We start from the raw sequence: 10,000 nt of genomic DNA, 5'->3' as shown, positions 1-10,000 counted from the left end.
ATGCTGAAACAGTTTCAAGAAGTGATGGACAATCTATTATCCGATTTCCAGCAGAATATTCAACAAGTATCCGCACCTCATTAAAGTATGATGGAAAACCATTTGAATGAGCATCGCGTTATTTTGAGGAAACTGATACGAAAATGTTAGCATTAGATGCGATTGTTTATCAACTAGGAGGACAAGGAACATCTAAAACTGCTGCAGAAACGAGTTAGTACGCAAAGAGCAGCATCGCCGAAAGTATCAAGCTAATTAAAGATCGAGGGAAAGTCTGTGGATTCATATCAACTTTGATGGAAGAGGTCTAAGCTCAATGAAAGCCGAGAAGGGACATTAGAGCCGGGAATGTACCAAGAAAGACGTCGAAAAGATAAGTGAAAATATAGCTGTTTTTATTTTGTATACTTTGCAGTTGGTGCAAGGAAATTGGAACTTTATGTTTATTTTATTTTATTGTTTTTAATCGGCTGTTGGTTGTTTTTATTCACAATACATTGAACAGAATTAGATTGGGTCCGGTAAGATAGTCATTAACGTCTAAAAGGGCGATCACAAAATTCCATTTCAAAACCGTTACTGTGGTTGTTGGATTGTGTAACAATAGGTCAGAAAGGGACGAATCGAATTTATTAAGAGAAGGGGTGACACTGGTATAAGAGAAACAAAAATAATTCCTTTGACGGTGGCCAAGAATGGAAATGGTAAGCAAAGGCTGGTTTTTTATTACAAACTTCTTAAGGATTTAATATTTACTTTGTCTACAGTCTGCTTATCGCATGGAAATCTATTAAAACGTTACCAATATCTTTCTCATTGAAGAAAAAGTTTAAAAAGTTTTTTTATAATGGATTATCTTTAGATATTTTTTAAAGTGGTGGTACATCTTTACTAAAGTTCTTAAGTCTGTTAGATATTGGAGATCTAAGGAAGTGAAGATTGAACTATTTTTAGATGGCATATCTGCGGATGGTTGTTTTGAAGGGGCATTGGATGCTAGCTATTTACTTTGAAAGCTTCAAGATTTGGATTTATTTACAAGAAAGTATAATTGGTTTTTAGACTCTAAATTGTATTTGGAAAGGTTTACAGTGGACGAATACTGAAGGCAAATTTCGTAACTACAGTATAAGGATAAACTATGTCGTTAAAGACCTTGTTTAGACGCCAAACCTTTTGAATTAACAAAAACGTTATTTTCACGAATATCTTTTGGACAGAATTGTCTTACGTAATTTCCACGAAATTTGTCGTGAGAGGTATTGTTAAAATGAAAACGGTAAAGTATTTCTATATTTTTACATATTGAGCAAAGCTAGTTGGGAACTTAATGGGGAAATATCAGATGCTCTGGTTGAGATCACGCAGAAATTCATTCTTTTTATTTCATATTGGTTGTTACTTTAACTATATATTTGCATCAGACTTATTTAATCCATTACTTCATTGTAACGCCTAAGACGTGGGCAGTTTATCACTATATTATGACGCCTAAGATGTAGGCAGTTTATCACTATATCGTGACTCCTCGGAGGTAGGCAGTTTATCACTATATTGTGACGCCTCAGATGTAGGCAGTTTAGCACTATATTGTGATGCTTCAGATGTAGGCAGTTTAGCACTATATTATGACGCCTCAGATGTAGGCAGTTTAGCACTATATTGTGACGCCTAAGATGTAGGCAGTTTAGCACTATATTGTGACGCCTAAGATGTAGGCAGTTTAGCACTATATTGTGACGCATCAGATGTAGGCAATTTATCACATTGCGAAGCCTCGGATGTAGGCAATCTTATCACTATATTGCGACGCCTCATAGGAAATTTACCGCTATATTGTGACTCCTCAGATTTAATAGTTATAGTGTGACGCTTCTGGTGTTGGGAAATTTATATGTTGCGACACCTCAGTAGTAGGTTTGGAGTCATTTTGAAGTTTTTAGCGATGAATACAGCGATTTTTTTTTTTATCATGAAAAGTGTGGTTGGAAACTGGACAGCAAATGAATCTTTAAAACTAAACATGAAGGAGCAGGAGGCAGTCGACAGAATTATGTAAAGTACTTTGACAATGTTTGAACGTTGTTACAGATAACCAAAAATTTTCGATTTTAATGCAAGTAGGTAGCAAAAAGCCAGATTTAGAAATCATAGAAAACCAAAGAATTTAAACTTGTACTGAATACACTGCTCAGGTCATCAATGTATGTTAGCCCAGAAAGAGTACAAAAGAGCGGATTTTTTGAAGTGTTGTCAACTAACATAGATGAATGGTCAATTCTTGCTTACATTTTTCAGAGTTATGGACTTGTGAGAGTTATTCATTCTTTCGACTGTTTTGCTACTTTTAAAAATTTGTTTAGGTTTATAATCTCTAATATTGGTGTCCAGGTACAGAGGCAATTGATGCTTTAACTTGAGGTTTGGTGTTTTATACCAAAGGTTATTAATAAAATTGAGGTAAAAATTCTTCACTTAAGTAGAATATTCGAGTGAAAGTCCTCTCCATCTTGACTTTTGATATTATCGAGGGAAACTTTATTGTTAAACTTTGAGTGTTTACGTAACAAAAGGTTTATTACACATGGGAAAGATAGAAAAAAATGGAAAATTTTTCCCTTTAATTTAACTTTGATATAGAAGATAAAGTTTTTTGAAATTATAAGCATATATGTACAATGTTTTATTTTTGGAATCTGCTTTCCAGGATCGTGAATGCAATGAAATGCCAGCAGTCGTCTTTGACGGTGGCATCTAATTTGGACAGGAAATTGGGGGACCTCAGTTGTCACGGGCATCTTCTATCATCGATGAATGACAGCACCGACAAGGCCTACAAGGTTGTCTTTCAACAAGAGAAACTTACAATAATGGTCACGAGCAAAGAGAAATGCCATTGTATGTTGCTTTATTTTTCACGCTGTTATTAGATTCCGGTGCTTTAGTAATCTTCAGTGATCAAACTATTTATGCCATAACACGGATGCATGAAATGAGGGGTTATATAGATCCAACGGAAAATTCACTTGTTAAATCTTTGCAAGCACATGTGAAACATTAAGCTGGTAGATCAGTGCATACAAAGTATCTTTTTGATATCAGGTGTTACAGAATCTGCACGGTTTATATTTTCCTATATTGAAAAACTTCTTTATCATTTTGAAAGATCATTAAAGTTTTCTTATCTGAGATTTAGGGAATTAAGTTTATTGTAATTTGAAGATTTCTTAGTTGAACACGAAAAAATGAAAAATCACCAATACTGTGAAGTTTTTGATATCAGAAGTTGTCACAAATGCTTTTCCATATTTGATGTATTTTGCATGATACAAAGGAAGCTGGAATGATTTTGTCCTTTGATCGATTTATCTTTAAAAGTTCCTGTATTTCCGAATAGGTTAAAGTGAAGTGAAGCACTGTGGTAATGTAACCAAACAGAATTTTTTGTTAAACTGTGGCAACAAGTTCAAACATTGCAAACGATAACGTCAATGATAGGTGTCTTCATAGACATGAGCGTTGGTAGTCTGTTTCAAGTAAACATGTTTGTCAAAGGCTTCAGAAAGAGGTTAAATGTGTAAATAATTCAATCGGAACATATATTTCTTTCTCTCCATTTTTCCTTCTCTCCCTTTCTTTGGTATTATCTAGGGTCAACCGGCACGGTGCGCTGTAATGCAATTTAATGTTTTATTATGTTTATACCTGTAGAAAATGCGGAGTGAAGTGAGGACTAGAATTTTTCCGCGTTACGAAGTATAGCGAAAAATAATTGTCCTAACGACCTGTAAGCAGATCTTAGTGTCTTGTTACTTAAGTTTAGTTGTTATGTAGACAGTGTCCAATGAGAATTTAGTGTTGGGTGAAACGTATTCGATGTTTGAAGAGGTATTTAGTAAGTGGTCACTTTCTAGCGCACGCTAGCCCGAGCAAGTCGAATTTATTATTATTATTATTATTATTATTATTATTATTATTATTATTATTATTATCATTATTATTAGTAGTAGTAGTAGTACAAGAGTGAGGTTCCACCACTCAAATTTGGCTTACTTTGCATTATTGCCGTGGATACACAGGTTTCCATAGTTTTTTCAAAACTTGATTTTGTTTTTTATCTTTTGGTCTTTCCGGGGCGGCAGAGGAGGCTTATATGTTAATTTGAAAGTTTATTCATTTTGTTTTAAATATGCACTGCTATATCAGTACAGAAGTTTGTAGAAGTTATTTGAATATGTGATGTTATATCTATATTGTTTTTTAAAAGTATGATTCATTGGAAAAATAAACCTGGCGTCAATCGGCACGGTGCGCTGTAGTGTAGGGTCAACCGGCACAGTGCGCTGTAATGTAATTTAATGTTTTATTATGTTTATACCTGTACAGAATGCGGAGTGAAGTGAGGACATAGATATTTCATCCCTATATAGTCCATGAGCCAGAACTCAAAATTTGGTATTTGACTACCAATTTAGTGAACAGATCAAATCATGATTTTTGGTTAGCTTGATGTCTGAAGTATCCAAAAACAAGGCTTGGACATTTCAGTTCGGTAGCTTAGTGCCCCAATGGCGGCCATTTTTAAAAATGGCCGCTGTTTTCGAGCTCTATGGTCTGTGTTCAGATATTTGGCCATAAATTCACCCTATATCAACCAATTTTCATGGAATTTCTCTTATTTTACTCAGAATCAAATTCTCCAGATATTCATGTATAATTCACGCAATTTACTTGCTATGCTCTGTTCCAAAATGTACCCTTTATGTCAAATAATGTGTTTTTTGACAATGTTTATCACACGCATCCCAGGAAGTTTGACCCAGATTAGGAAATTGCCACCAAATGATGATATTTTCTTGCTTGAAATATCTAGAGAAATTAGAATTTACCAATGACTATATTACAAAGAGTTTCTTTCGTGAGGGAGGAGGTATTCCACCCTGATATCCACACCCTCACATTTTCAGAATTTCACTGAAAATAAATATCTTGGGCATCTTCCATGAAACGTTATCTTGTCTTGTCCTATAATATATTGTTTGTTGTTAGGCTATCTACATGTATTCAGGGAAAACAGTTTTATAACAGTTTTATACCTCACTAACCTGACAACTTTTATAACAGTTTTATACCTTACTAACCTGACAAGGCAAGCCTGACATTTTTATCCCTCATACACCTGTGAACTAGTACTGCATGTCACTGATAGGTGTCACTACATCATTAACTTTCAGTGCATTTTTGGTTGTAAAACAATGGAAAATCAGAAGGAAGGTCCTTTGTAAAAACATCAAGTAAGTATGGTAGTGTCCAGTGTGTGTATGAGACACTAAAAGATGTATGCATTTCCTTAAAACATGCACATGTTAGGGCTTCAGAGAGGGAAGTTTGTAGGGCCCACAATTACGCCTTCAGTGCCACTAATCTCCTCATTTTGTTACAGGAAATTCTTTTCAATCAATGAGACGGCATCACAATCACTGTACCAAAAAAGAAAAAAACTAAATTCCGGGAAGGTTCCTTGCACTATATGCGGAAAGCTAGCTATGCCTGATGAACTTGTTCGATTGACAATTGCTTCCTCTTGGAAAACACTCTATAAAGCAGCAAAAATTGGACAGTTTGAACAAATAATGAAACTTGCCAGTCATGATATGACTGAACTGCCTACTATTCTGTACCATAGTGGCTGCAGATCAGACTTCACACATAAAAAAAACACTTGCAAAGCTTGAAAATTATCCTGACACAAACGAACAAAAAGGCAAATAATCAAGACAGTTGAAACGCCAGAGGACATCCGACATATCACGTGTATATGAAAAGATTTGTATATTTTGTGAAAAGAAATCTAAATATACAAAAGGTTTGAAAATTCGTGAAAAATCAATTGAGGCTGTGGATTTTCGTACTGATGTATGAATTCGTGATGCTGCAACTCTTAAATCAGATGTAAGGATTTTGTCAGTTACTTCCAGGGATATAGTGGCAGCTGAGGCCCATTACCATGCCTCTTGCTATAAAGCATACGTGAAAAAGCACCCTGTCATAGACAAAAACAATGAACAAACTGAAAATACCTACAAAAGTTAAGTTTATGCTACCATGGTTAACTTGTACAAGTACATCCACAGTGATCTGTTTTTAAAACCATGCATCATTCTGCTTTTAGAGCTTACTTCAAAACTAGGGTCTCTCTTAAGTGAAAAGAGTGTAGAAGTCCGCGATTCAACAAAGAATCATCTCAGCCGCAATCTCAAGACAGAATTTAGCGAGAGCTTGCCTTTTCTTACACATAAGCGAAGGGTTTACGTTCGTCCCCATACACTTACTACGGACACTATTGCTTGCGACTATCTAGACTTGAAATGTGACTTGGCAGAGCCGAGGGCAAAAATGTGAACTGATGATTATTGAAACAGCTGTCATATTACATGATCAGGTGAGAAATGAGATGAAGGAACAGACTTGGCCTCCAAAACCAAATGAACTGACAGAGAAATACATCGATCTACCAGCATGCCTCACTCACTTTTTACAGATCCTCATTGGTGGCCAACAGGCTTTGCCCTCTGATCGAATCAACATACTGGCATGGTCTTTAGGTCAGGACATTCTGTATGCTGTAACCAGTGGCCAGGTCATCACGCCAAAACATGTCCTCCTACCTTGGGTAATCAAGACTCTATCTGGTAATGTTGAACTCATTCACATCTTAAATCGACTTGGTCATGGTTGCTCTTACACTCGCTAGAGGAGATTGATACAGCACTTTGCATCGAGAAGCTGAGCAATGTGGATCAATGGGCACCACTTATCCCTCTAGGTACACATCCTTTAATCCCTACAGTACTTGCATATGATAATATTCACTCACTGGAAGAAACACCGAGTGGTGCAGGAACTTCACATCGTGTGAATGGCATCATTGTTCAACCAGGAGTTTCATCTTGTTCACCAGAGAGAGTACCAATACCATTTTTGAACAAGAAGGATAAACGACGCACGGTCTGAAGAAAGGAACCGTGATTAAAGGAACAAACAAGGAAATAGTACTGAAGGCAGACAATCGTGTGTTTGGGCACATGCTACTTATAGCGCAAAGTAGGAAACTGGACATGAAAGAGGTCTTATGTTACCCTCTAGGTCCCAAACCTTGGGCTTTAGTTAATGCTGATGCAACTCTTAAGAAAACTGCAAAAGCTAACCGAAGCTCACATCTTGAAAAGCAAGCTGCTTTTGTTGACTTACCAAGTGGTCCAAGGGCAGCAATCATTGATGCTATGGGAATAGTTCAGAAAATTCATATTGAAAATTCTACATATGAAGAACTTTCTGAGCAGATCCTTATAAGCATTCTGAATCATAGCTCCAAAAGCCAGCGAGTTGATGTGGCATTCGATGTGTACACTGACCATTCCATTAAGAATGCTGAAAGGGATAGTCGAGGGACCAAAGACAGTCTGCTTTTCCATGATATGAAGTTGTGACACCAGATTAAGAATTGGAAACGCCTTCTTGAGAATACAGAAAGGAAGAATAGACTGACCAGGTTTCTGGCAGAAAGCTGGAAGGAGGAAGGTGAGTCAACGCCTTGGTGAAATTACGTTATTCGTAACTGTTACAGAACAGTGTTTTGAAATTACAAAGAATGGCATCAGAGAGGTTCCAGAGCTGACATCTTCTCATGAAGAAGCTGATACGAGACTTGCACTTCAAGCAAAGCATGTAGCAGGCACACACAACCATGTGCTGGTCCTTTCGGAATATACTGACGTGTTTGTGATGTTTTTAGCTCTCGAAGCTAAGATAGGTGGACACTTATTCCTGAGATGAGGAAAGAAGAACAAAATCAGAAAAATTGATATCTCCAGACTGGCAACTATCATTGTCAGGGATGTATGCACTGTTTTGTTGGGTGTGCCTACTTGGACTGGCTGTAATTCTGAAAGTGCTTTTTCTGACCAGGGGAAGATCAAAGGAGTTAACTTGATTCGTTCAAATGATAGATTTAAGGAAGCATTCTCTCTTCTAGGGAGAGAATGGAGTGTTGCAAATGAACTGTTTTTAACTCTATAATAATTTGCGTGCAGCATGTATTCGCGCAGTGCAAAGAGCACAACTGTAAATGATCTGAGATATGAAATATTCAGCTCCAGAAATGGTAATGTGTCTTCAGGACAACTGCTTCCTTGTAAGGATACTCTTCAACAGCACACAAAAAGGGCCCATTATCAAGCAGCCATATGGAGACGAAGCCTTGAAAACTCATCAACAATCCTAGATCCTACAGACGGACATGGATGGAAAGTTGATGGGGATGAGCAAATTGGCATTGAATGGATAGCTGGAGCACCAGCACCTGATATAGTGCTTTCACTGATGTCATGCAAATATGCTAGATCATGCAAATCTGGCAGTTGTGCATGCATTGACAATGGATTACCCGCACACCAGCCTATAAATTGCACGAATGTGACAAGATGAAAGATGATGAGGAGCGGGAAATAGTTCCAGACATGGATTAAAGTGACTCTGATGATGAGTAAAATCCCCATAGGAAACATCGGCCTTTACAAGATTACAAACGTTTAAAGACATTTTGACTGTTTAATTTCAATATAAATTGTGGCTCATTGTGTTCAGGTGACATATTTAGTAGTCGGTGCATTTGCTCTTCTCCAAAGTACTTCTTTTAAAAAGGCAGATTTCAGGATAAACAGTGCTATAGGTGTTGCCTCACGTACATCCCTGAGTCACGTGAGTGGTAACTTGATCACTTTCTATTGTTTATTGGTGCTGTATGAATCCTTTTAGGTATTTCAAAAACAAACTTCATCATTTGATACCAGTTTCCTTAGCTGAGGCAAACTTCCTTAGATGAGTGGGAAAAAATTGTCAAAAAACGCATAATTTGGCATAAAAACGTATCTTTTAGAATGGAATATAGCAATAAAGTTACATAGATTATATATGGGTATCTGTAGAATTTAATTCTGACTAAAATAAGAGTAATTTCATGGAAATTACTTCATGTGGTGCAGAGTTATGGACAGATTTTATAACACCTACCATAGAGCTCGAAAACAGCGGCCATTTTTAAAGATGCCGCCACTGGGGCACAGAGCTACCAAACTGAAATGTCCAAGCCCTGTTTTTGGATACTTCAGACATCAAGCTAACCGAAAATCATGATTGGATCTGTTCACTAATTTAGTAGTCAAATTTGGTCTGGCTCATGGACTAATATTGGAGGATTGCTCGATGAAAGCCTTTAAATTTTTTTGCACATACCATTTTACTTTTTAGGCCTGTGAAGGCCTATTGGAAACCTACCTTCCTAGTGATCACTGAACAGGTGTTCGAGTCTCGCTCAAGGTCGATGGTTTCCTGTAGTGTGTGTAACCTGACCATCATTTTGAGCTAATGATGGGGAAGTTAGTGGACACTGAGGCTCTACTTGCTAAGACATTAGCAGACATTGACTGGCTCTCCCTGGCCCTAGCTTTGTTGGAGATCGTTGTTGGGCTTTAATCATATGTATATATGGTCAGTCTCTAGGGCAATGTACTATCCCTAGGGCAATGCCACATTCCCTTGCCTCTTCCATTCATGAGCGGCCTTTAAACCTTTAAAACATTCTGAGTTACATTTTATGAGGTCATAACAACATTTCTTATACCTATATTTTTGTAGTTACTTGAAATAGCTATTTAATTATGCCTTCAACTTTATAGATTGTATAAAAATGACAGTTTTTTTTCAGCCGCACAAAGAACTGCTGAGTATTACTTTATCTCTACCTCGTTTAACTCTAAAGATATTTCTCCGCAGGGATAAATCTTCATTCTAATGAGCCACATAACGAAGGTTTATGGGACGTTATGTTTATCGTATCGTGTGCATCATAAAAAGAGAGGCAATTGAGTTTGGATGAAATTTAAAGAGAAGGTCCAATGTGGGGGACTTCTGCACCGCTGATGCCTTCTCAGGGAGGAGG

General features: G+C 37.1%; 1 pseudogene; it reads left to right on the top strand.

Annotated features, from left to right (window-relative positions):
* Window positions 1-8,094: 8,094 nt before the first annotated feature.
* Window positions 8,095-10,000, top strand: part of LOC137636191 (uncharacterized) — a 20,113-nt pseudogene continuing 18,207 nt past the window's right edge.

This window comes from Palaemon carinicauda, chromosome 1, assembly GCF_036898095.1.
Source record: "Palaemon carinicauda isolate YSFRI2023 chromosome 1, ASM3689809v2, whole genome shotgun sequence".
NCBI lineage: Eukaryota > Metazoa > Arthropoda > Malacostraca > Decapoda > Palaemonidae > Palaemon > Palaemon carinicauda.
The sequence above is the reverse complement of the archived record's forward strand: the minus strand, read 5'-3'. Positions and strand labels throughout refer to the sequence as shown.